Below are 27,963 nucleotides of genomic sequence, written 5' to 3' on the forward strand. Positions count from 1 at the left end.
ACCTGCAATGCAGGAGACCTGGGTTTGATCCCTTGGTTGGGTAGATCCCCTGGAGGAGGGCATGGTGACCCACTCTAGTATTCTTGCTTGGAGAATCCCGATGGACAGAGGAACCTGGCAGGCTACAGTCCATGGGGTCTCAAAGAATTGGACACGGCAGAGTGCGTCAGCACAAGGGGTGTAAAGTAGCAAAATTGTTGGATGGACTGAAGAGAGCTAGCTGGCCAGAACTCACTTCTAAAGCAAATCACAAAAGTGACTCTCCAGGGTGCTGGTGCTCCTGCCATAATCTGAAAGGTGCGTTTTGAGTGGCCCACTACCACTGAAGTGCTGCCAGGGGAGCCACTTCTGCTCAGTCAGGAAACTTCAGCCTCAGCTGCTGGCATTGGAACCAGGCCACCTCAGTTATGCTCTGCATCCACAGAGTGGAATTCTCGCACCTGGCCTCTATTGCTATATAACTTGGTTCCAAATTTGAGCATTAGATGTGTGCATCTGTTATGCAGAATCTAAATCTCATCCACAGTTTTAGTTGTAAGGGATCTGAAAAACAGACCTTGCAGCTTTCAAGTCTCTGTGAGCCAGGAAGGCCCAGAAGGGAGTTGGAGCAGAATTGAGCAAGCCAGTCCACAAAACCTAGTACCACCACGTCTTTCCAACAATATTGGAACCGTAAAACAGAAAAAAAATGTTTTGCTTAATGTTCCTTGGAATGGAAAACTCTATTAGGTACAGCAGCCCATTCCTGTTAATTGTGATCAATACTCTTATTACTATACTTTTTTTTCTGTAGCAATATTGGTTCTTTGCTTGTGCCAGTATTTTGGTAAGCTTTAGTGAGCCCATTTTTTAAAAAGCTGCAGGTCACAGACTGCAAGTTTCCTCTTTTCGCTTTCCATGTGTCAGCCAGTGTCTGAGAGCCTAGAGCATTGGATAATAGTTATTGGCTGATGATCTTGAGCCTTCATTCCATAACCAAAGGGGAAAGTTCTTGAATTAATGTAGAAATTATTTGTTGAATTAGATCCTGGGGCTATAAAATTTTGAATTCTGCCCAACCATAGTAATTTTTCTGGACTATTGCCATGCTATGATGTTTTCAGCATCCAGAATCCATGTTCAGAGGAAAGGAGAAAAGTTTGCTCTGCAGAGACATATGCATGAAGTCCTGTTTGAATGAACCTGAGGACCTTTGGGGGTGGTCACAATTTTCCCGTCTTTCTCGTTTCATAGTGTTTCATTTGCTAAGAGTTCTAGTTCTGTCAGATGCTGTAATGGGGAAAGAAGCCACACCAACTACTCTTCAATTGACAGTTGCTTTGCTTTTGCTCCTCATGGAAAACACTGGAAGCCATTTATTTAGCTTTGAGAAAATAGCATTTTAAAGGCAGATGATTATTAGCTTTTAGAATTTTACTCCCGGGTTTTCATGCATGCATCTTCAAAGATTTTTGGATTGCAACGAGAAACTAAAACATAACTTTGGGAAGATGGCTTATCCATCCAATGGTTGTGAAAATAACTGCTCAAATATGAATTGTGAAACTGGGCTCTTAGAGTTATAAGAGCAAGATGTTTCTTTTCAGAGAGCATCATCAAAGTTTGTGTATCACAGTAATTTGAATAATGATAAGGAATCTTGGCCAACCAGCAGCAAAATATAAAATGCAAACATCTGGGAAGTTGGCAGCAGTGACTTGGAAGGCTACCCCATGGGGTCACAGGTGTGCAAAGTAAATGCTAGGCGATCCAGCAGGAGCAGGTATTGCAGGTAGCAGGACTAGAGGCTGCAAGACAAGAGACTGAGGTTTGCTCTCTTTGCTCCCCAAACAGATGACCAGGGAACTAGCCATTAATTTATGCATGTATTGCATATTGTACACATCTCTCTAGAAATATTTTGTATTTTTATCAGACAAATCCAACACTGGGCCTTCTTTTATTTTTAATTGGAGGACAATTGCTTTACAATATTCTCTTATTTTCTGCCATATATAACATGAATAAGCCACAGGTATATAAATATGTCCCTTCCCTGTTGAACCTCCCTCCCACCTCCCACCCCATCCCTCCCCTCCAGGTTTGCGCAGAAAACTGGATTTGAGTTTCTTGCATCATACAGCAAATTCCCACTGACTATCTTACATACGGTGATGTGTATATTTCAACATTACTCCTTTAATTCATCCTTCCCTCTCTGTGTCCATAAGTCTGGTCTCTGTGTCTGTGTCTCCACTGCTGCCCTGCAAATAGGTTCATCAGTACCATCTTTCTAGACTCCGTATATATGCTAATATATGAGTATTTGTTTTTTCTTTCTGACTTACTTCACTCTATAGGATTGGCTTGGGCCTTCTTTTTTTTTTTAATTTATTGTAGTTGTTTACAATGTTGTATTAGTTTCTGGTGAACGGAAAAGTGATTCAGTTACATACTTTTCATTTCCAATATGCTTTATTACAGGATATTGACCACAGTGCCCTGTCTTATACACTAGGACCTTGTTTCTTTTATATACAGTAGTGTGTATCTGTTAATACCAAACTCCTAATCTATCCACAAACTGCTTAAATTATGTTTACCAAAGAGGAGGGCCCCAACTCCTTTCCTCTTGGTAACCATAACTTTGTTTTCTCTGTGAGTCTGTTTTGTAGGTAAGTTCATTTGTGTCATCTTTTAGATTCCACAAATAAGTGATATCATACAGCATTTGTCTTTCTCTTTCACTTGGTATAATAATCTCTATGTGCATCCATTTTGCTGCACATAGCATTTTTTTTTTTAATGGCTGAGTAGCATTCCCTTTTATGTATGTACCACATCTTTCTGTCAACGGGCACATTGATTCCATGTCTTGGCTCTTGTAAATAGTGCTGCATGTGTCTCTTTGAATGGACATATGCCCAAGAGTGGGATTGCTAGACCATATGGCAACCGTATTTTAGTTTTTTAGGGAATATCCATACTGTTTTCCACATTGGCTTCACCGATTTATATTCCCACCAGTAGTGTAGGAGGGTTCACTCTTCCTCCCACTCTCTCCAGCATTTGTTACTTGTAGACTTTTTAATGATAGCCATCGTGAGTGGTGTGTGGTGACACCTCATTGTAGTTTTGATTTGCATTTCTCTAATAATGCTGAGCATCTTTTCATGTGCCTATTGATTTATCTATATATCTTCTTTGGGAAAAAGTCTATTTAAAACTTTTGTCCATTAAAAAATAAAAAAGAATTGTGTTTTTGGCTGCACTAGGTCATCAATGCTGTGCAGGGCTTTCTCTAGTTGCAGCAATTGGGGGCTACTCTTCATTGTGGTTCACGCTTCTCATTATGGTGGCTTCTCTTGTTGCAGAGTGCAGGCTCTAGATGTGCGGGCTTTCGTGTTTTCTTTGGCAATTCTGGATCTTTTATGGTTCCATATTAATTTTAGGATTATTCTAGTTCTGTGAAAACTGTCATGGGTAATTTGATAGGGATCTCATTAAATCTGTAGGTTGCTTTGGGTGGTATGGTCATTTTAACAGTTTTCTTCCAGTCCAGAAGTGTGGGATATCTTCTCATCTTCAGTTCCCTTTATCAATGATTTATAGTCATATCGTTTTGTTTTGGTTTTGGTTTCTTGGCTCTATCACACGGCATGTAGGATTTCAATTCTCTAACCAGGGATTGAAGCCTTTAAGGGGACCCTGATGTGAGAAACACAGCTAGTCTAGGGTTAGAGACATTAGAGAGACAGTAGGCTGTGGTCATCTCAATTCAAACTTTTAATGAAATTGTGTTTCTTTCCATTTCAGAGGGTAAGCTTCTGTGCAGTTCATTTAGACTGGAAGACAGTGCTCCTGGAACTACATGTTGCTGAGATCATCCTCATTAAAGCTGGGAAAATTCCTTTCAGGTGACTAACCACAATGTAGGACTAGGAGGAAATGATCTCTTGCTCATTTATACTTGTGTGTTATCTGACAATTATTTTTTAATTTATGTATTTTTGAAAAAATTTTTTTAAAATTCAGAAATTACTGATTATGTGACAAATACCAGCCAGTTTGGATCAACAGACACATTTTGAATATTTTTTCCCTAGTGTTACTTGGTACCACATGGAATTGAAATGTTGTTTGTCCAAAACCTATTCTCCTTCCTCTGTCTTTACTTCTCTTCTTCCCCAGAGGCAACCCCCACCATGGATTTGGCAATGGGCTCCCCTGGTGGCTCAGATGGTAAAGAAACTGCCTGCAATGCAGGAGACCGAGGTTCAATCCCTGGGTCAGGAAGATCCCCTGGAGAAGGGAATGGAAACCCACTCCAGTATTCTTGCCTGGGAAATCCCATGGACAGAGGACCCTGGAGGGCTACAGTCCATGGGTCACAAAGAGTTGGGCACAACCACTTTTTACTCTGTGTTTACACTTTCATCATGTACATATGTATTCACAAATGATATTAGTACTGTTTTTGGTAGTTTTCCCTCTACATTGACACAGATGGTGTTATATGAAGCACATGATATAAACTTGCTTTTTTCATTCAATTTTATGATTTTTGTCTTAATAAGGCCTATCTAATTGATAAACTAATTCTCGTTTCTTTTTCTTTCCTATGCTTTGTAGACTTTGCTTCACTACCTTGGTGACAGACAAGGGAAAGGATGAGGGGGTGGTGTTTGAAAACTAATGTTATTCACTTGCCAGAGGTGATAAAAAGTTACCTCTTGAAACAAAAGATGGTCTGCTTAGAGTTGGGAAGATGGCTAGTCTAACCTAGAAGAAATGAACTGGTCACTTGGTGCTGATTTCACAATAAAGAGTATCTGTAACATCAAGGTATTTGCACTCATGTTACAGTAATCTCTAAGTCAACGGAGCTCAAGCTTACTGTGGCCATTAAGGACTCAGTGGATCTTTCCTCTTCTGATTATCATCCCTAGGAGGCCTGGATTTGTGCATGCTGTTTCCCAGTTTGAACCTAAACTGGGGGAAATGCAAGAGAAGTGTTTGCTGCTGCAGGAAGTCCAGAGCCAATCCCACTGTTAACACATTCTCCTGCCCTGCATCAGGTGACCACGAAATTAAAATTTGTTTTTTTCCTTCAGTTTAAGGATGGGCAGGTTTTCACTGGGACTAAATTGTGGTATCTGCTTATGGAAAGGTATTATGGGTTGAATTGTGTTCCCCTCCGGGATATGTTTAAGTCCTAACTACCCAGTACCTCAGAATGTGATGTTATTTGGAAATAGGGTCACTGTAGATGAAGTAGTTAGGTAGAGATGAGGTCATAATGGAGTAGGGTGGGCCCTTAATCCAGTATGCCTGGTGTCCTTACAAGAAGAGGAGACACAGAGACAAGAGACACACAGGGAGAGCTTCATGAGATAAGAGGCAGAGAGTAAAGTGATGGATCTATAAACCCAGGAATGTGGAGGGTTGCTGGCAACCACCAGAGGCTAGAAGAGGCAAGGAAGGTTTAATTCCTAGAGCCCTCAGAGGGAGCATGACCCTGCTGACATCATGATTTTGGAATTCTAGGTTCCAGAATCATGAGAGAATAAATGTCTGTTGTTTGTGGTACTGTTACAGAAGCCCTAGGAGACGAATATAAATGAAAATTAAGAGTAAGTTTAGCTCAACTCAATATGTTAGAGAGAGCACCCATCACATGTACATAAACTGATTATTCCAGAAATGTTAAGGGATTAGTGGTTTAGTTAACTGAACTTTCTGGTTTGAGCATTAACCAGCTTACTCTGTAATTTCTACCAACAGTACTACATGTACATGTTTAAACATCTGGGTTGTGAGTTATAATGAAACTAAAAAACCCATATGGCCACCAAGGTCCCTGTAGATCCTATAATGTTACCATGTTCTTTTAATAATGACATTAAAGTACTGGGGAAAACTTGCAGATGAAAGACATATTTAACTGAACTAACTTCCAGGAGTAAGAAGATAATGTGATATAACTGAAACTAAAGCTATATTGCCCTTAATTTTCCTCTTTTGATATTTCATAAAATACTTTTAGATATTACAAATATATGCTCATTATAAATCTAGTTATGGTTGTTAGTCCAGTACTATAGAATAATTCAGTTTATTCCTTTCATTTCTTCTTCCTCTTTCATCACTTCCACTGTGGCCACCAGCACTGATCAACTGCCTCCTCATCCACCAACTTCAATGCCACCGCCACCCTCACTTCATGCTTTAGGCAGATTTTGTGTTGCTGGGTTGGCCAAGAGTTATCAAACATTTCCCAAAAGCAAGACTTGAGGAAAAAGGACAGATGATTCAGAGTCTACATATGTAGCAAGGTAGGGGACATAAAAATTTATATGCATATCCTTAATAAGGCAAAACATGAAAATTAAGATGCAAAAATAAAGTATTGTATTAGTCCAGATCCAGATGACTACTTTTAGCCATAGATGTCTTCAGCCATCATGATGAGTTTGGGGTAGATCTTCTATTAGGTAAGTCATTGATTCATTAAAAAAACATGGCAGTCACACAGTCATTTTGAGTGATCTCTATTGACCAGGTTTTAGAACTTTTACACGAAGAGATAGAGTCTTATTTATTTTTGTTTTTCCATTTTGTGTAGGAGAAGCATGGATGATAGAGAATAAGTATTTGATGATTTAATTCCTATTGTGATTCTGAGAGTTGAAACTACAAATAATTTTGAGTTTGAAAGTACACGTGTGTACTTATTTTTATTTTCTTTGAAACAGTAATACAGATTTGGCCAGATCTACCAAACTTAGAGATGTATTTATGTACATATGTACGTATGTGTTTATATTAAAGTATAGTTGCTGTACAACTTATATAAGTAACAGGTGTAGAACATAGTGATTCATGGTTTTTAAAGGTTACACTTCATCTAGTTAATATAAAGTATTACCTATATTTTTTGTGTTGTAGCATACATGCTTATAGCTTATTTTATACATAATAGTTGGTACCAGATGTATTTATTCTTTGCCCCAGTAATTCCACCTCTTAACATTGCTACCACAGATACACATGTACATGGAAGAAAGGCCATGTGGAGAAGGTTACTTCTTGCAGCATTGCTCTCATCCTAGAGTCCAACACTGGGGAACTGGGTTGTGAGAAAGGCCTGTTTCACTGGAACACAGCCACATGCAATCATTACATACGGGTTAAAGGCTGTTTTTGTGTTACAGGGAGGACCTGAGTGGTTATGACAGAGACTACATGGCCCATAAAACCTAAAGTAATTACTATCTGGCCCCTGGTGGATAAAAAGGCTTATGAACCTCAGCTCTAGGTGATTCAATTTAAAAAAATCTTACATATGCTTGTATAGTACACTCAGATACAAGCACAAAACAGTTAAAGTACAAAACAGTTAAAAAAATAAAACCCAAACCATGAGCTTCACTCCTAAGAATGCATAGGAGGGATGGTGTTCTTTTTCAGTCTGACAGTCCTTCCCCTCAAGAGAAAAAGTGGGAAGCAAGATTGCTTCATTTTTAATTTACCTGACAAATATTCGTTGGGTGTATACTCAGGGGAAGGTACTCCAGGGACTTCAGGATGCAGAGACGAAGAAAGCATGATCCTTCTTCTTGGGGGCAAGGGAGTCAGACATGTTAAACAATTACGAAACAAAATGACGAGTGCTGTAAGAAAGAGAAGGAAAAAGTGCTGTGGGAGCATCCGCAGCCACACAAAATGTGTGAATCTGCCCAAGGCCTTTAAAAAAAATCATGAGAGAGGTTATTTACAAAAGGGTGTCAAGGTGAAATAAAAACTGCCAGTGAGACAGGTTTTACTCTTTCTGAGCGAAGGAGGCTAGTGAAAGAACACCTGTCTAATTTAAAACCAAACAAATAGAGAGGTGAGAAACCACTGGCTTCACTTCCCCTGTGCTGAGTTTTAATTTTCACTTTAGTTCACATGGCTTGTTTTGGACACTGTTCTAACCGAGGTTTCCTTAGTATTGCTCAGATATAAAACAAATGGCAAAGACATAGGACAGTTTCATCCATAAAGTAGAAAGTTCCGGATCACACCGTTTCCTAGATGGCCTCCATTTGCTCCGGCAGACCAACTCTCCACCCTTTCTACTCTCCTTTCAGGACTCAAAGGCTGACCTGCACGGATTCCACGAATATGCTTTCTGGCCTCTGGCTTCCACTTGGGTTCAGCCAAGGAGAAGACCTGGCTGATCGCATGAAGGGGAAGAGAGTGCAGTTCCAGGTATTTGTTTCCCCACTTTGTCCTGTAGGATCGTGATACACTGTATCCCTCCGCTGAAGGGAAGACGGGGCAGGTTTCACTCAACTCTCACTGTATCCGGGTTCCAGTAACTGCCTTTCCATTGGCTTTTCTGTGCTCTGTTGTTACTGGCCTCGGGGTACTTCATTGTTTCTGGTGATTTCCCTATCGCCTCCCACACGTTTGTCAGCAATTTCTTTATAAAAGTCTCCTCACATTAGCCCAGCTGACTGCTATGCCAGGGATGTGAGCGATGTAAGGTTGTTTCACAAATCAAAAACTTTATTCTGTTCCACAGCACTGATTTCCACAACCTTGTCTTCCAGCACACTCATACCCAGAACATCTGAGGCAGATGTTCTTCTGCCTCATTTATCCTGCTGTTGATTCCTTCTAGTGCTTTTCATTCAGTTGTCATATTCTTCAACTCTGGTTGTTCTATTTTATATTTCTGATTCTTTGTTAGAAACTTGTAACTTCTCAATCTCCGCATCCATTCTTTTTCTGAGTTCTTGAGTCATTTTTACCATCATTACTCTAAACTCTTTCTCGAAGTGGGGATTTCCTATCTCCACTTCACTGAGTTGTTCTTCCCGGATTTTATTTTGTTCCTTCACCTGGAGTATGTTCCATTGCCATCTCATTTTGTTTAAATTTCTGTATTTTTACATATGTGGCAGGTGACATTTCTTGACTTTGGTGATGTGGCCCTCTATAGGGGATGTTCTGTGTGACCCCTCTTGTAACCCAAGGGCCAGGGACCAGCTAGTCCAGGGTAGGTTCTGACCTGTGTTTGCAGACTCAGTTCCACAGGTTCCATGATCGCTGTTTACTTGTTTCTGATGCCTGCCCCCTGGTCGGTGAGGCTGGGTCTCAGCTCTATGTGGGCAGGGCCATGTCAAGACGGAAGTCTTCAGGCAGCTTCTCTGTTGACTGGTGGGGCTGTGTTCTGAGCCTGTTAGTTGTTTGGCCTGAGGCACCCCAGCATAGGAGCCTACAGGCTCTTGGGTGGGGCCATGTTTCAGTGCTAATGACCCAAGTAAGAGGTCCACCTGCAGCAGGATCTCCGCCACCAGCGTCCATGTCTCCAGGGAAGGCCACAGCCACCACCCCCCTCCCTAGGAAACCCCATGAGACCAGCAGAGAGGTCTAGCCCAGGCTCCTTTGAAGTCACTGCTTTTGCCCTCTGTCCCAGTGAGTGTGAGACCTTGACTGCGCCCTCTAAGAGTGAAGTCTGTTTCCCCCAGTCACGTGCTGTTCATGCACTTAAGTCCTGCTGGCCTTCAAAGCCAAGTGCTCTGGGGGCTTCTCCTAAGGCTGGCTCCCTAGGCTGGGAGCCTGACATGGGGCTTAGAACTCTCACTTCTGTGGAAGAATATACTTAACATAATTAATCTCCAGTTTGTGGGTCACCCACCCAGATGGTATGGGATTTGATTATATTGCAAGTGTGCCCCTCTTGCTATCTCACTGTAGTTTCTTCTTTATATCTTGAGATATAGAATCTTTTTTGCAATGTTCCAGTCTTTTTTACTCATAGCTGTTCAACAATTCCTTGTGATTTTGGTGTGCTCATGAGAAGAGGTGAGTTCACGGTCCTTCTAGTCTGCCATCTTGTCTCCAATTCAGTTTTTGTGAGTCAGAAATCCAGATATGGCTTAGCAGAGGGCCTCTGATTCAGATTTATTTACCAGGTTGCAGTGTTCAGTACAATTCAGCTCAGCCATGTCTGACTCTTTGCGACCCCATGGACTGCAGCATGCCAGGTTTCCCTGTCTATCACCAACTTAGGAAGCTTACTCAAACTCATGTCCATCGAGTCGGTGATGCCATCCAACCATCTCATCCTCTGTCCTCCCCTTCTCCTCCCACCTTCAATCTTTCCCAGCATCAGGGTCTTTTCCAATGGATCAGTTCTTTGCCAATACAGGTGGCCAAAGTATTGGAGTTTCAGCTTCAGCATTAGTCCTTCCAATGAACATTCAGGACTAATTTCCTTTAGGATGGACTGGTTGGATCTCCTTGCAGTCCAAGGGACTCTCAAGAGTCTTCTCCAACATCACAGTTCAAAAGCATCAATTCTTTGGCGCTAAGCCTTCTTTATACTCCAACTCTCACATCCATACATGACCACTGGAAAAACTATGCCTTGACTAGACGGACCTTTGTTGGCAAAGTAATGTCTCTGCTTTTTAATATGCTGTCTGGGTTGGTCATAGCTTTTCTTCCAAGGAGCAAGCATCTTTTAATTTCATGGCTGCAGTCACCATCTGCAGTGATTTTGGAGCCCCAAAGTCTGTCACTGTTTCCATTGTTTCCCCAGTGGTGGGACCAGATGGCATAATCTTAGTTTTCTGAATGTTGAGTTTTAAGCCAACTTTTTCACTGTCCTCTTTCACTTTCATCAAGAGGCTCTTTAGTTCTTCTTTGCTTTCTGCCATACGGGTGGTATCATCTGCATATCTGAGGTTATTGATATTTCTCCTGGCAATCTTGATTCCAGCTTGTGCTTCATCCAGCCCAGCATTTCTCATGATGTACTCTGCATATAAGTTAAATAAGCAGGGTGACAATATATAGCCTTGATGTATTCCTTTCCCGATTTGGAACCAGTCTGTTGTTCCATGTCCAGTTCTAACTGTTGCTTCTTGACCTGCATACAGATTTCTCAGGAGGCAGGTCAGGTGGTCTAGTTTTCCCATCTCTTGAAGAATTTTCCACAGTTTGTTGTGATTGGCATAGTCAATAAAGCAGAAGTAGATGTTTTTCTGGAACTCTCTTGCTTTTCAATGATCCAATGGATGTTGGCAATTTGATCTCTGGTTCCTCTGCCTTTTCTAAATCCAGGTTGAACATCTGGAAGTTTACATACTGTTGAAGCCTGGCTTGGAGAATTTTGAGGATTACTTTGCTAGTATGTGAGATGAGTGCAATTGTGTGGTAGGTTAAGCATTCTTTGGCATTACCTTTTTTTGGATTGGAATGAAAACAGACCTTTTCCAGTCCTGTGGCCATTGCATCACTACAAACAAAGCTAGTGGAGGTGATGGAATTCTGGTTGACTTATTTCAAATCCTAAGAGATGATGCACTCAGTATGCCAGCAAATTTGGAAAACTCAGTAGTGGCCACAGGTTGCAGGGTAGTTGTCTGCTAAGGCTGCTGTCATCTTGAAGCTCAAATGAGGAAGACAGGGTGGTAGAATTCACTGTCACAGAACAGAATGAAGAAAAAAGAATGAAAAGAAATGAGGACAGTCTTTGGGACAACATAAAATTCACCAACACTTGCATTACAGGGCTCCCAGAAGGATAGGAGAGAGAACCAGGAGGATAAGAGAAAGAAAGAGCCTGGAAGGTATTTGAACAGATACTACTGAAAAATTCCCTAGCATGGGAAAGGAGAAAGCCACCCAAGTCCAGGGAACTCAGTGAGTCACATACATGATTCACCCTCTTCTCCACAGTTTCTGACTTACGGTGCTCCTCCAAGCTCAGGACCCCACGCTGCTCTCCAAGTCAGTACCTCTTCCTACTTTGACTTACTGTCATCCTCCTCATGCAGGAACTCCACTCCACACCAAGGACTATCTCTGCATAGTTTTTGTCTCACAGCACTTCTCCTCATCAGGAACCCTCACCTTCTCCAAGTCAGTATCTCTTCCCGTGATCTCAACTATGCCCTCCTCCTCACTCAAGACCCTCCAGTCCTCCCCATGTTAGTATCTGGGCCTAGCTTCCAACGTAGTGCACAACTAGTCACACAGGACCTCCACTGTTCTCCAAGTGAGTATATCTGCCCACGTTCTGATCCATGGCTTGATCCTTTCTCACAAAATCCACTCCTTTCCAAGTGAGAACCTCATCCTAGTTTCTGCCTTCCTTCCCAATCAGGAACTACACACCTGTCGAGTTTTGTATCAGCCTAGTTTCCGAATTACTGTGCTCCTGCTCACTCAGGTTCTCCACTTGTCTCCAAGTGAACATCTCTTCCAGCTTTGAACTAACCCTCTTCCTCACTCAGGACCCTTCCCTCCTCTCGAGCGAGTATCTCTGCTTAGTTTCTAATTGACTGTGCTACTCCTGTCTCAAGAGCAGCACTTCTTTCAAAGTCAATCTCTCTGCCCATTTTCTGTCCTATGTTCTCCTCCTCACCCAGGACCTCCTCTATTCTCCAAGTGACTGTCTCACCTATGTGACCTTCTTCCCTCAGGACTTCCTCTCGTCTCCAAGTGAGTATCCCTGCCCGGTTTCTTACCTACATGCAACTCCTTTCTCAAGACCCTTCAGTCCTCTCCGTGTTAGTATCTCTTCATAGCTTTCAACTTATTGTGTTCCACAGCACCTCCACTTTCCTCTATCAGCTGTACACTTTCTGACCTATGGCCTGTCCTCACTACAACACCCACTCCCCTCCAAGGAGAACCTCTCCTTAGTTTCTGACTGACTTCCCTCCTCCTCAGTCAGGAACTACTCACCTGTAGAATGTAGTAGTTCTACGTGATTTCTGATTTACTGTCTTCTGCTCACTCAGGGTTTCCTTTCTTTCCATGTGAAGATCTCTTCCTAGATTTGAACTCTGCACTCCTCACTCAGGGCCCTTCACACCATTCCATTAAGTATAACTGCCCAGTTTCTAACTACCTGTGCTACTGCTCACTCAGGACCTCTACTTGCTTCCAAGTGATCATCCGAACTCAGGACCTCCTCTTGTCTCCAAGTTGAAGATGGTTGCCCAGTCTCTCACCTACCCGCTCCTCCTCACTCAAGACCCTCCCGCCCTCCCCATGTTTGTATATGTGCCTGGCTTCTACCTTAGGGCTCTACTTCTCACACAGGACCTCCATTGATCTCCAAGTTAGTATATCTGCCCACTTTCTGACCTATGGCTTCATCCTTTTCAAAGTGACAAGCTCTTCCTTGTTCCTGACTTACTTCCCTCCTCAGGGGGGGAGGAACGACACACCTGTAGAATTTAGAAGCTCTGCCTAAATTCTAACTTACTGTTCTTCTGGTGTCTCAGGATCTCCATTCTCTCTATGTGAGTATCTCTCCCGGGTTTGATCTATGTTCTCCTCACTTGTGGCCTACACACGTCTCCAGTTATCACTGCCTAGTTGTAACTGCCTGCACGCCTCCTTCCTCAAGACCACCTCTTCTTTCTGAGTCACCAGCTCTTAACTTTCTGCCCCATGTGCTCCATTCACTCAGGACCACCTTGCCCCTGCAAGTGACTCTCTCTACGCATTGTCACCAATGTGATCCTCTTCAATCAGGACTTCCTCTCCTCTCCAAGTGACTACCCCTCCCCAATTTCTCATCCCTGTGCTCCTACTCACTCAAGACCCTCCAGTCCTCTCTATGTTAGTATCTCTGCCTTTGTCCTACCTTACTGTGCTAATACACACTCAGGACCTCCGCTGTTTTCCAAGTCCATATATAACCCACTTACTGACTTTTGTTTGTACAGCTTTATCATTCTTCTAGAATACCCACTCCTTTCCAAGTGAGAACCTCTTCCAAGTTTCTGAAATCCCTCCTTCTCAATGAGGAACTAAACACCCGTAGACTTTTGTTTCTCTGCCTAGTTTCTCTTAGTGTTCTGCTGCTCACTCAGGGTGTCCACTTCTCTCCAAGTAAGTATCTCTTCCTGTTTTGACCTACACTCTACCTCACTTAGGACCCTTCACTCCTCTCCAATGAGTATATCTGCTTAGTTTCTAAATGATTGGTACTGCTCTTATCTCAAGGCCACCACTTCTTTCCGAGTCAGTGTCTATTCCCATTTTCTGACCAATTCTGTGCTTCTTCTCACTCAGGACTTCCTCTCCTCTCCAAGTGAGCATCTCTGCCCAGTTCCTCCCCTGTTCACTCCTATCACTCCAGTCTCCCAGTCCTCTCCATGTAGCATCTCTGCCCAGTGTTTAACTTAGTGCACTACGACTCACACAGACCACCTTTCTCCAAGTGAGTGTGTCTGTCCACTTTCTGATGTGTGGCCAGTCCTCTTTCACATGACCCACTCCTTTCCAAGGGAGAGCCTCTTCCTAGTTTCTGACTTACATCCCTCTGTCTCTATCAGGAACTATGCAGCCATAGAGTTTGAGTTTCCACCTAATTTCTGGCTTACTGGTCTTCAGATCACTCTGGATCTCTGTTCTCCCACGTGAGGATCTCTTCCCAGATTTGAACTCTGCGCTCCTCCTCACTCAGGGCCCTTCACACCTGCCCAGTGAGTATCACTGCCTAGTTTCTGACTGACTGTGCAACTGCTCATTCAGGACCTCTACTTGCTTCCACGTGAGGATGTCTGGCCATGTTCTGACCTATGTGCTCCTCCTCACTGAGGACCTCCTCTCCTCTCCAAGTGAGTGTCTCTATGCAGTTTCACACCTGTGCAATCCTCTTCCCTCAGGGATTCCTCTCTTCTCCAGGCGAGTGTCCCAGCCGTTTCTCACCTATGTGCAACTCCTCACTCAAGACCCTCCATCCTCTCCCTGTTGCTCTCTCCACCTAGTTTCTAAATTAGTGCGCTGCTGCTCACACAGGACCTCAACTATTTTCCAACTAAATATCTGTGCCTATTTTCTGAACCATGTTCTCCTCCTCACTCAGGACCTCCTCTTGTCTCCAAGTTGAGTATCCCTGCCCATTATATAACCTTTCTTCCTCCTCACTCAAGACCCTCCAGTCCTCTCCATGTTAGTATCCGTGCCTAGCTTCTAACTGATTGCGCTACTACACACAGGAACTCCACTTTTCTCTGAGTATCTCTGCCCACGTTCTGGCCTCTCTCCTGATTCCTTTCACAACACCCACTCCTTTCCAATTGAGAACCTTTTCTCAGTTTCTGACTGACTTCCCTCCTTCTCAATCAGGAATTGCACAGCTATAGAATTTGGTATTTCTGCCTGGTTTCTGACCTAGTGTTCTCCTGCTCACTTGGGATCTCCATTTCGAAGCAAGTGAGTATCTCTTCCCATTATCTGAACTATGTTCTCCTCCTCGCTCAAGACCCTCCCCTCCTCTCCTTGTCAGTATCTCTGGCTATCTACTACTCACACCAGACCTCCACTTTTGTCCAAGTGAGCATCTCTGCCCAGATTCTGACCTATGGCCTGACCATCATTCACAACATTCACTCCTTTCCAAGTGAGCACCTCTTCCTAGTTTCTGACCAACTGCCCTCCTTCTCATTCAGGATCTACCCACCTGTAATTTGGCATTTCTGCCTGCTTTCTGAATTAGTGTGCTCCTGCTCACTCAGGATCTCTACTTCTCTCCAAGTGAGCGTCTCATCCAGTTTTGAATTATGCGTCCTCCTCACTCAGGACTCTCTAGTCCTCTCCATGTAAGTACCTCTGCCTAGCTTCTAACCCAGTGTGCTACTACTCACACGGATCTTCACTTTTCTCCAAATGAGTATCTCTGACCAGTTTCTGTCCTATGTCCTGGTTCTCATTCATAACACCCGCCGTTTTCCATTTGAGCACTCTTCCTCGTTTCTTACTTCCTATATTCCTTTCTCAATTTTATATGCTTTTGTACCTTTCCTAGTTTTTGACTTACTGTGCTCCTGCTCTCTCAGGCTCTTCACTTCTCTCCAAGTCAGTGTGTTCCCATTTTAACTGTGCTCCCCTCCTTGCTCAGAACCTCCACTCCTCTCTGAGTTTGTATTTTTTTACTTGCTTCTGATCTTTTCACTCCTCCTCACTCAGAACCCTCCACTCCTCTCCGAGTGAGTATCTGTACCCAGTATGTGACCTACGCGCTCATCACTAAGAATCCCTCACTCCTCTCCAAGTAAGTACATCTTGCTATCTCTGCTCTACTGTTGTCCTTCTAAATCTGCAAGTCCACTACTGTTGAATTTGAGTATCTGCCTACTTTCGACTAACTGTGCTCCCCCTCACTCAGGACCTCCACTCGTCTCAAGTGAGCATCTCTCCCTAGTTTCTGACTGCCTTCCCTCGTCCTCACTCAGGTCCCTCCACTCCTCTCCACATGAGTATCTCTGCCCAGTTTCTCACCTAATCGCTCCTCCTCATTCAGGACATCTACTCATCTCCAAGTGAGCATCGCTGCCTACTTAACTGACTCCACTCAAGACTTCTCTCCCAGTGTGTATCTCTACCCAGTGTCTGACCGATGCGCCCCTGCTTACTCAGATCCTCTCACATCTTGCTAGTTTTGCGCACTGCCCTCCTTGTCAGTTAGGAACGCCATTCCTGTGGAATCTCTGCCTAGTTTGACTCACTGTGCTCCTCCTCATCAGAAACCTCTGGTCCTGAGTATCTGCTCAATATCCTATGTGCTCTTCCTCACTCAAGACCCTCTTTCCTCTTCAAGTGAGTATCTCAGACTAGTTTCTAACTTACTGAACTTCTCCTAAGTGACGACCCCCTGCCCCTGTCCTCTCCAAGTAAGTATCTCGGACTACTTTCTAGTTGCGCTCCTCATCACTCAAGACCTCCTCTCATTTCCAAGTGAGTACCTCTTCCTAGTTTCTGACTTACTGCCCTCCTCGTCACTCAAGACCTCCCACTCCTCTCCAAATGAATGTCTTTGTCTACCTTCTGACTTACCGCTCTCCTCCTCATTGAGGATGCCAGCACTGGTCACTGGGTGTGAATTTTCTCCATGTTTCTGTGTTCAATAAATAGTTTTTGGCGTGCTCTCCCATACATTGTGATGTGTTTGTAATGATAAATGTCTTACCTCTTTTGAATGTTTCCACTTCCTTGAACCATTCCTGCTTTCATAAGGTGAAAGAACCAGGTTCTCTTTCCTTATAGCATCAATCCCCTGGTGCTCTTTGGGCTAGCATTCCTGGTTTGTATCCTGTCTCCCCAGGTTCAGTGGCTTGGCTGGGAATTCCTTTGTTGCCTCAGGAACTTTAGTGTTGTCTCTCCAAGATCAGATATATATATATATATATATGAAAGGAAACAGCTTGATTTTGTCCTATAGCTGGCTATTTCTGAATGGGGAAAGAATGAGAGGAAAAGTACAGTTATAGAAATGTGCAGAATGTTTGTTGAATAACATTGAGAAAAGAATTTTGTATGTGGTTAGGACTTTCAACGTGTGGATTTAATTAAATTAGATAAATGAATTTCATTAAGAATAGGATGATATAAGACTGAATTTGGGGACTTCCCTGGTGGCTCAATGGTAAAGATCACCTGTCAATACAGGAGACACAGGTTTGATACCTGATCCAGGAAGATCCCACATGCCATGTAGCAACTGTGTCCATTCGCTTCGAGTATTTTCTTGTGCTCTAGAGGCCAGGGGCCACAACTGCTGAGTCTACACACCCCCATTACTGAAGCCTGAACACCCTAGAGCCCGTGTGCTGCAATAAAAGAAACCATGGCAATGAGAAGCCTGCGTACCACCAACTACAGAGAAGCCCCCGTTCAGCACAACTAGAGCAAAGCCCATATAGCAGTGAAGACCAGCAGAGTCAAAAATAAGTAAATAAATAAAATTATTAAACTATCCTGTGAACTCCTGTTTCTTCTAACTGATCTATATTTACTTTTGATTTTTTTCCCCCACCTTAGCTCAAAGTTTTAAGTATTATTTCCTAGAAACCCATGATCCTATTTAACTAGGTGTTTTAAAACTTTTTAAAATTGTTGAGAAACTTTCCAAATATAAAATTCTAATTTAAATTCTCTTGACTTCCAGTTCACTTTGGGGTGCTTCAAGGGGCCTCTGGAACACCCCAAAGAGAGATTCCAAACTAATTGGGTTACTGTGTAGGAAGACGTTTGCCGGGTTCTCAGAGAATGAGACAAGTTTAGGGATGAATTTATCAGGCTGAGGCTGGCATTCTGTCTCCCCTGGCAGGACATCATGGTTATTCTGGCCCACTGTTGCACCCTGGATGAAAAGGAGTGTATACTGAGAAAGGCCAGGGAAACATCAACGGCCTACAGGACACCCATCCACATCACCAAATTGATCAGATGGGTGGGGATGCAACCCCAGAACATGACCCACACTGGGTCTGAGAAGATCATGTAGGCCAGGCTAGGTTGAGACGTTACATTACTTTTCCACCAGAAGGAATGAAAAGGTGTATGGAAGCCTGAAAATTATGATAAAGTCCAAGAGGTTGCGTAGGAAAAAGATGAAAACCTGGCAGCCTTCCTGAGCCGGGTGACAGAGGCATTCAGGAAGAACACCAAAACAGACCGTGAATCCACAGAAGGGCAGACACTGTTGGTCAGGCATTTATCACCAGGCTACTTCTGCTAGCCGGAGAGAATTACAGAAGCTTGAGGCTAGGCCCCAAGCCCCATTGTCAATTTGGTAGAGGAGGCCTTCAAGGTCTCTAACAACCAAGACTTGACAGAAGAGGCTGTTGGTGCCCAAGGGACAAAAAACCAAGATAAGCCTGAAGGGCCTCCAAACATGGAGCCAGAAAGCACCAGACCCTCCTCGCCCTTCCCACCACGTTGCAACTGTTGCAGAATTTCTGAGCCCTCCTGGGCAGCATGGCTTGTACCTTTTCTACCCCATACAAGGAAAGGTGTTTGTCCTGTTCCTCTCCTTCTGTGTATAAGGAAAGAATATGTATCACATGTAATCAGCAAATGACAGCAAGATTTTTATCCTGCTCTAATAAACTCTATTCTCTTTCATCCTGTCTCTTGTCCAGAAATTCTTTTCCAACCCACACATGGATCATGACAGAGGCCAAGAAGGATAAGAGGCAGCTTTTGGGTGCTCTGATCCACCCACCACCTCAAGGGGACCCTAGAGGGCTGAGAAGGCCAGACAGACAGCAGAAAACCCAGCTTGCCCCAAACCTGTGTGGCCTTTTGTTAGAAGGAGGGGCCCTGGAGCAGGAATGTCCTGAGCGCCCTCCTGTGGGGCAACCCTACTGGCCCCAGTTCCTTGTGAAACTCTTGGATTAGAGAGTCCCACACAGCAATTGATGGGGCCTGAGTGCCTACCCAGTTCCAGATCCCACTCATCCATCCTCACTACTCCAGCAGAGCCTTGGGTCTCCCCAGATAAAAAGGAGTGTATACTGAATAAGGCCAGGGAACATGCAGACGGCCCACGGGCCACCCATCCATACCACCAAATGGCTTGTTGACACTGGAGCCGCCTGCTCTGTTCTGACTTGGCCGGACGGCCCCCCTCTCCAACCGTGGCTGCACTGTGATGGGAGCCAATAGACAGCCAAAGGAAGACGATTTACATCTCCCCTTGCTTGCAGAATTGGGTCCATTATTGTTTACCTACTCCTTTTTGTACATGCCAGAATGACCTATCCCCTCCTCAGGAAAGATCTGATATTTGAATCAGGAGCTAGTATATTCTTAGGACAGGGTGAAGTCCAAGGAGGTAAAGAATCTGAGCAGAGAATACATCTATTAGTAACCCTGGATGACCCACCTAGGGCATCAAAATATTCCCCAAAACATCCCCCAAGAAATTAGACAACAGTTAGATCCTGCAGTCTGAGATACCTTGGTGCCAGGAAGGGCAAAATGTGATCCCCTAATAAGCTGGAATCAAGATTGCCAGGAGAAATATCAATAACCTCAGATATGCAGATGACACCACCCTTATGGCAGAAAGTGAAGAGGAACTCAAAAGCCTCTTGATGAAAGTGAAAGAGGAGAGTGAAAAAGTTTGCTTAAAGCTCAACATTCAGAAAACGAAGATCATGGCATCTGGTCCCATCACTTCATGGGAAATAGATGGGGAAACAGTGTCAGACTTTATTTTTGGGGGCTCCAAAATCACTGCAGATGGTGATTGCAGCCATGAAATTAAAAGACGCTTACTCCTTGGAAGAAAAGTTATGACCAACCTAGACAACATATTGAAAAGCAGAGACATTTGTCAACATTTGTCAACAAAGGTCCGTCTAGTCAAGACTATGGTTTTTCCAGTGGTCATGTATGGATGTGAAAGTTGGACTGTGAAGAAAGCTGAGCGCCGAAGAACTGATGGTTTTGAACTGTGGTGTTGGAGAAGACTCTTGAGAGTCCCCTGGACTGCAAGGAGATCCAACCAGTCCATTCTAAAGGAGATCAGCCCTGGATGTTCTTTGGAAGGAATGATGCTAAAGCTGAAACTCCAGTACTTTGGCCACCTCATGCGAAGAGTTGACTCATTGGAAAAGACTCTGATGCTGGGAGGGATGGAGGCAGGAGGAAGAGGGGACGACAGAGGATGAGATGGCTGGATGGCATCGCCGACTCGATGGACATGAGTTTGAGTGAACTCCAGGAGTTGGTGATGGACAGGGAGGCCTGGCGTGCTGCGATTCATGGGGTCGCGAAGAGTCAGACAGGACTGAGCGACTGAACTGAACTGAATAAGGTTAAGCCCTGGGGGAAAATATGCACGGAAGAGAAAATATCCTTTAATGCCTGAGGCCCTGAGGGGAATTCATCAGCTGCTCAGTCAGTTCCTAAAACCCCGTCTCATTAGGCCCTGACAATCCCCTTGCAACAGCCAGAGCCTCCCCATTCAGAGGCCCAGTAGTGAGTAACAGCTGTGCAAGACGAGCAGTGAATGAGGCCATCATTCCTATTCACCCAACGGTGCCAAACCCACACACGCTCATCATGCAAAAGCCAGAGAGCACCCAGTATTTCTGTTTTGGACCCCAAAGACACATTTTTCTGTGTTCCCCTACATCCAGATTCTCAATATCTTTTTGTCTTTGAATGGAGGGATCCTGACACCATGGAGGTTTACCCAATAAACATGGACAGTGTTTCTGCAAGGTTTTTGGGACAGCCCCCATCTTTTTGGAAATGCATTAGCAAGGGACCTGAGCCTTGAGACAGGAACTCTGCTACCATATATTGATGACTTATTGATAAGTATTGATACCAAACAAGATTCTGATTAAAATACTGTCACGGTCCTAAATTTTCTGGCAAAAAGGAGATATAAAGTCTCTCCAACCAAGGCTCAGATCTCACAACAATGGGTTTATTATTAAGGATGTGTTTGGGCCCCAGTGGCACATGCCATGGATCAAAAAACAGCAATTAGTGCATTACCATCCCCAACCACAAAGAGACAACTCCGCGGCTTTCTCGGGATGGCTGGGTTCTGTCGTATCTGGATTCTAAATTATGACCTTATAGCAAAACCTCTCTATGAGGCTCTAAAGGGAGGAGAAAGGGAACTCCTTCAATGGAATAGGAACCACCAGCTGGCCTTTGAGATTCTAAAGACTGAGCTGAGTAGAGCAGCAGCACTGGGGCTTCCAAATTTGGATGAGCCCTTTACCCTATATGTTCATGAGAAGTCAGGGATAGCACTAGGCGTCCTGAGCCAAACCTGGGACTGGGTCAGAGACTAGTGGCTTGCTTTTCAAAACAAGTGGACTCAGTGGTCCTGAGATGGCCAAGCTGCCTTCAGGCAGTAGCAGACACAGCACTATAGGTTAATGAGGCTTCCAAGCTCACCCTGGGCCAACACTTAAATGTGTTAACTCTCATTACGCTTACTCCTTGGAAGGAAAGTTTTGACCAACCTAAATAGCATATTAAAAAGCAGAGACATTACTTTGCCAACAAAGGTCCGTCTAGTCAAGGCTATGGTTTTTCCAGTGGTCATGTATGGATTTGACAGTTGGATCATAAAGAAAGCTGAGCGCCGAAGAATTGATGCTTTTGAACTGTGGTGTTGGAGAAGACTCTTGAGAATCCCTTGGACTGCAAGGAGGCCCAACCAGCCCATCCTAAAGGAGATCAGTCCTGGGTGTTCATTGGAAGGACTGATGCTGAAGCTGAAACTTTGGCCACCTGATGCAAAGAGCTGACTCATTTGAAAGATTGGGAAAGACTGAAGGCAGGAGAAGAAGGGGACGACAGAGGATGAGATGGTTGGATGGCATCACCGACTCAATGGACATGAGTCTGGGTAAACTCCAGGAGCTAGTGATGGACAGGGAGGCTGGCATGCTGTGGTCCATGGGGTCGCAAAGAGTCGGACACGACTGAGCGACTGAACTGAACTGAACCCTCATTAGGTGCTGGAATTTAAAGGACATTATTGGTTGACTGGAGGAAAGTCAGCAAGATATCAGGCCCTCCTAATGGACACCCCCGACATTACCTTAAAGGTGACCCAAACCCTGAACCCAGCAACTCTGCTTGTAGCAGTCAAGAGTGGTGACTTCTTGTATCAGTGTATGCTGCTGCTGCTGCTGCTGCTGGGTCGCTTCAGTCATGTCCGACTCTGTGCGACCCCATAGATGGCAGCCCAGCAAGCTTCTTCATCCCTGGGATTCTCCAGGCAAGAACACTGGAGTGTGTAGAGACCCTAAAATGAACTCACTCCAGCAGGTCTGATCTTCTAGAGGAGACTTGACAGCCCTGAGGTTGCATGGTTTACTGATGGGAGCTGTTTTGTACAAATGGGAACCCAAAAGGAGGGGTATGCCATAGTTAGTCCAGATGAATTTATAGAAGCCAAGGCCCTGCCACCCCAGATTTCGGCCCAGAAGCCTGAACTAACTGCATTAGTGAGAGCTTTGCAATTAGGGAAGGAAAAGAAATTGAAGATTTTTACTGACTCTAAATGTGGGTTCCACATGCTACATGCTCATGCTGCCATTTGGAAAGAATGTTAAGCACTAGAAATTCCCCCAGAAATCATAAAGATTTGGTTCCGGCTCTTTGAGTAAGCTTTCAACCCAGGTAACAGGAATCCACTGCAGGGGCCATCAGAGGGATGGGTCTTTTGTGAGCCAAGGGAATAGCAATGCTCATCAAACTGCAAAGCAGGCAGCTCCACTGCAGGAACCTGAACAGGTTATGGCTCTAAAGATTGGGCCCCTGAATTCCCGAGCTTTCCCCAGTATTCCCCACCAGAACAAGAAAATGCTGAGAAACGGGGCTATGAGAAGGGAACTGGATAAAAAGTTTATAGGCTGGATAAAAAGGAGGAAAAGGTTCTAATCCCTGAGGCCCAACAATGGAAACTCACCAAGAGTTTACATGATGCCAACCACTATGGGAGGGATGCACTATGGGATTTGATGCAAAAGGCTTTTACAGGGAAGGGGCTCAAAAGAACAGTAAAACAAGTAATGCTTGCCTGTGATTTAATGTGCCTGGCACAGACCCATCCAATCCTCCTTTTGTTACTCACGTCAATTTGATGCTGAGGGGCATAACTAGGGGAAGACTGGCAGTTTCACCCAAATTCCTCACAATCAGGATAAAAATATCTTCTGAGGTTTGTGGATACTTTCACACAGTGGGCTGAAGCCTTCCCCACCTGATCTGAAAAGACTATCGAAGTCCATAAGTCCCTTTAAGAGAAATAATTCCTCCTTTTGGACTTCCAAAATCTCTCCAGAGGCTCACAACAGCTGTAGGGATGGACTACAAGCTACACACCTCTTGGCAACCCCAGGGAAGGTAGAGAAAATGAACCATACTTTAAAGAGAACCCTAGCACAGCTCTGCCAAGAAACTCATGAACCGTGAACCAGCTCACTTCCTACTGCACTTCTCAGGGTCTGTGTAGCCCCCAGGATTGGTCTGAGGCTTAGCCCATTTGAATGACCTTTTCTTACTACTGACATTCCACTGGATGAGGAAGTGAACCAGGTCCTGAGACATATTATTGATCTAGGACAAGTTTAGAAGGCAATCCAGGACTATGTCTACAAGGAACTGCCAGCTCCCACTGAAAACACAGAGGAAGGACCAATTCATTCACAAATAAATACCAGGTCCCTAGTTCTTCTTAAAACATGGAAAGAGGAGTCCCCCCAAGACCAACTATTACCAAAGTGGAAGGGCCCCTATAAAGTAATTTAAATAGCCACTATGGAGAACAGTATGGAGGTTGCTTAAAAAAGTAAAAATAGAACTATCATATGACCCAGCAATCCCACTCCTGGGCATATACCCTGAGAAAACGACAATTCAAAAAGATACATGTACCCCAATGTTCACTGCAGCACCATTCACAATAGCCAAGATATAGAAGCAACCAAATGTCCACTGACAGATGAATGGATAAAGAAGATCTGGTACATATATACAATGGAATGTTACTCAACCATTAAAAGGAACGAAACTGGGTCATTTGTAGAGATGTGGATGAACCTACAGTCTGTCATACACAGCGAAGTAAGTCAGAAAGAGACAAATAACATATATTAATGTATATATACAAAACATGATCTACTAGAGGACGGAACAGCAAACCACCCCAGTATACTTGCTGTGAGAACATCATGAACTGTATAAAAAGACATAAAGATATGACACTGAAAGATGAGTCTGCCAGGTCAGAAAGTGTTCAATATGCTACTGGGGAAGAGCGAAGGATAACTACTAAAAGCCCCAGAGAGACTGAAGCAGCTGGGCCAAAGCAGAAACATTGCTCACTTGTGGATGTGTCTGGTGATGAAGGCTCCCCTGGTAGCTCAGATGGTAAACAATCTGCCTGCAGTGCAGGAGACTCGGGTTTGATTCCTGGGTTGGGAAGATCCCCCTGGAGAAGGGAATGGCAACCCACTGCAGTATTCTTGCCTGGAAAACCCCATGGATAGAAGAGCCTTGAGGGCTATAGTCCAAGGGGTAGCATACAGACACCACTGAGCGACTCACACACTTTCTGGTGATGAAAGTAAAATCTGATGCTGCAAAGAACAGTATTGCACAGGAACCTGGAAATTTAGGCCTATGAATCAGGTAAATTGGAAGTGGTCAAACAGGAGAAAGCAAGAATAAACATCAACATCTTAGGATTCAGTGAACTAAAGTGGAAGGAAATGGGCGAATTTAACTCACAAGAATCCCTTAGAAGAAATGGAGTAGCCCTAATAATCAACAAAAGAGTCCAAAATACAGTACTTGGGTGCAACCTCAAAAACAACAGAATGATCTCGGTTCATTTCCAAGGCAAGCCATTCAACATCACAGTTAATTCAAGTCTACGCCCCTACCACCAATGCCGAAGAAGCTGAAGTTAATCAGTTCTATGAAGACCTAGAAGACCTCCTAGAACTAACACCAAAAAAAAGATGTTCTATTCATCACTGAGGACTGGAATGCAAAAGTAGGAAGTCAAGAGATACCTGGAGTAACAGGCAAATTTGGCCTTAGTACAAAATGAAGCAGGACAAAGGTTAACTGAATTCTGCCAAAAGAATGCACTGGTCATAGCAAACACCCTGTTCCAACAACAAAGGAGATGACTCTACACATGGACATCACCACGTAGTCAATACTGAAATCATATTGATTATATTCTTTGCAGTCGAAGATGGAGAGGCTCTATACAGTCAATAAAAACAAGACTGGGAGCTAACTGTGGCTCAGATCATGAACTCCTTATTGCCAAATTCAAAATTAAATTGAAGAAAGTAGGGAAAACCACTAGACCATTTAGGTATGACCTAAATCAAATCCCTTAAGATTATACAGTGTAAGTGACAAATTGAAATTGATTCAAGGGATTAGATCTGATAGAGTGCCTGAAGAACTATGGATGGAGGTTTGTGACATTGTACAGGAGGTGGTCATCAAAATCATCCCCAAGAAAAATAAATGCAAAAAGGCAAAATGGTTGTCTGAGGAGGCCTTATGAATATTGAGAAAGGAAGAAAGTCTATAGGCAAAGGAGAAAAGGAAAGATACACCCATCTGAATCCAGAGTTCCAAAGAATAGTGAGGAGAGATAAGAAAGCCTTCTTACATGAATAATGCAAAGACATAGAGGAAACCAATAGAATAGGAAAGACTAGAGATCTCTTCAAGAAAATGAGAGATACCAAGGGAACATTTCCCTTGGGAAATGAAAGGGAAAAGAAAGGGAAGAGAAAGGCACCATAAAGGACAGAAACGGTATGAACCTAACAGAAGCAGAAGATATTAAGAAAAGGTGACAAGAATTGTATAGAAAACTGTACAAAAAGATCTTAATGACCTAGATAACCACGATGGTGTGATCACTCACCTACAGACAGACATCCTGGAATGTAAAGTCAAGTGGGCCTTAGGAAGCATCACTATGAACAAAGCTAGTGGAGGTGCTGGAATTCCAGCTAAGCTAGTTCAAATCCTAAAAGATGATGCTGTTAAAGTGCTGCACTCAATATGCCAGCAAATTGGGAGAATTCAGCAGTGGCCACAGGACTGGAAAAGGTCAATGTTCATTCCAATCCCAAAGAAAGGCAATGCCAAAGAATGCTCAAACTACCACACAGTTGCACTCATTTAACACCCTAGCAAATTAATGCTCAAAATTCTACAAGCTAGGCTTCAACAGTATATGAACTGAGAACTTCCAGATATTCAAGCTGGATTTAGAAAAGACAGAGGAACCACAGATCAAATTACCAACATCCATTGGATCATCGAAAAAGCAAGAGAATTGCAGAAAAACATGCACTTCTGCTTCACTGACTATGCTAAAGCCTTTGCGTGGACTACAAAACTGTGGAAAATTCTTAAGGAGATGGGAATACCAGACCATCTTCCTGCCTCCTTAGAAACCTGTATGCAGGTCAAGAAGCAACATTTAGAACTGGACATGGAACAATAGACTGGTTCCAAATTGGGAAAGGAGTACGTCAAGGTTGTATGTTGTCACCCTGCTTTATTTAACTTATATGCAGAGTATATCATGTGAAATGTTGGGTTGGATGAAGCACAAGCTGGAATTAAGATTGCAGGGAGAAACATCAATAACCTCAGATATGCAGATGACACCACCCTTATGGCAGAAAGCAAAGAGGAACTAAAGAGCCTCTTGATGAAAGTGAAAGAGGAGAGTGAAAAAGCTGGCTTAAAACTCAACATTCAAAAAATGAAGATCATGGCATCCAGTCCCATCACTTCATGGCAAATAGATGGGGAAACAATGGAAACAGTGAGAGACTTTATTTTCTTGGGCTCCCAAATCACTGCAGATGGTGACTGCAGCCATGAAATTAAAAGACGCTTGCTCCTTGGAAGAAAAGCTATGACAAACCTAGACAGTGTATTAAAAACCAGAGACATTACTTTGCCAACAAACGTCCATATAGTCAAAGCTATGGTTTTTCCAGCAGTCATGTATGGATGTGAGAGATGGACCATAAAGAAAGCTGAGCACTGAAGAATTGATGTTTTTGAACTGTGGTGTTGGAGAAGACTCTTGAAAGTCCCTTGGACTGCAAGGAGATCAAACCAGTCAATCCTGAAGGAAATCAATCCTGAATATTCATTGGAAGGACTGATGCTGAAGCTGAAGCTCCAATACCTTGGCCACCTGATGTGAAGAGCTCACTCATTAGAAAAGACCCTGATGCTAGGAAAGAGTGAAGGCAGGAGAAGAAGGAGATGACCAAGGATGAGATGGTTGGATGGCACCACTGAGTCAATGGACATGAGTTTGAGCAAGCTCCAGGAGATGGTGAAGGACAGGGAAGCCTGGTATGCTGCAGTCCATGGGGTCACAAAGAGTCAGACACAATTTAGCAATTGAACAACAACTTACTGTTAAAAGAACACTTAGGTAGATCTTTTTTTTACAGAGGGGATAATTCTTCAGTCTAAATGGGAATTGCTTAATTAACTTTTAAAAAATATCCAGGTGTTTATACATCAGGTTTATATGGGATGATTTTTTTTTTTAGTACAGTTTCAATTTCTGGATTTTCAGATCCCATTCAGAATACATCTCATCCCTCTTCTAAAAGTTCCCCCAATATTTGA

General features: G+C 43.6%; 1 pseudogene; it reads left to right on the forward strand.

The window, feature by feature from the left end:
- LOC109555043 (dual specificity protein phosphatase 18-like) overlaps positions 1–13,393 on the forward strand; it is a 226,765-nt pseudogene extending 213,372 nt beyond the window's left edge.
- Positions 13,394–27,963: the final 14,570 nt, after the last annotated feature.

The sequence above is a fragment of the Bos indicus genome, chromosome X, assembly GCF_029378745.1.
Source record: "Bos indicus isolate NIAB-ARS_2022 breed Sahiwal x Tharparkar chromosome X, NIAB-ARS_B.indTharparkar_mat_pri_1.0, whole genome shotgun sequence".
Lineage (NCBI taxonomy): Eukaryota > Metazoa > Chordata > Mammalia > Artiodactyla > Bovidae > Bos > Bos indicus.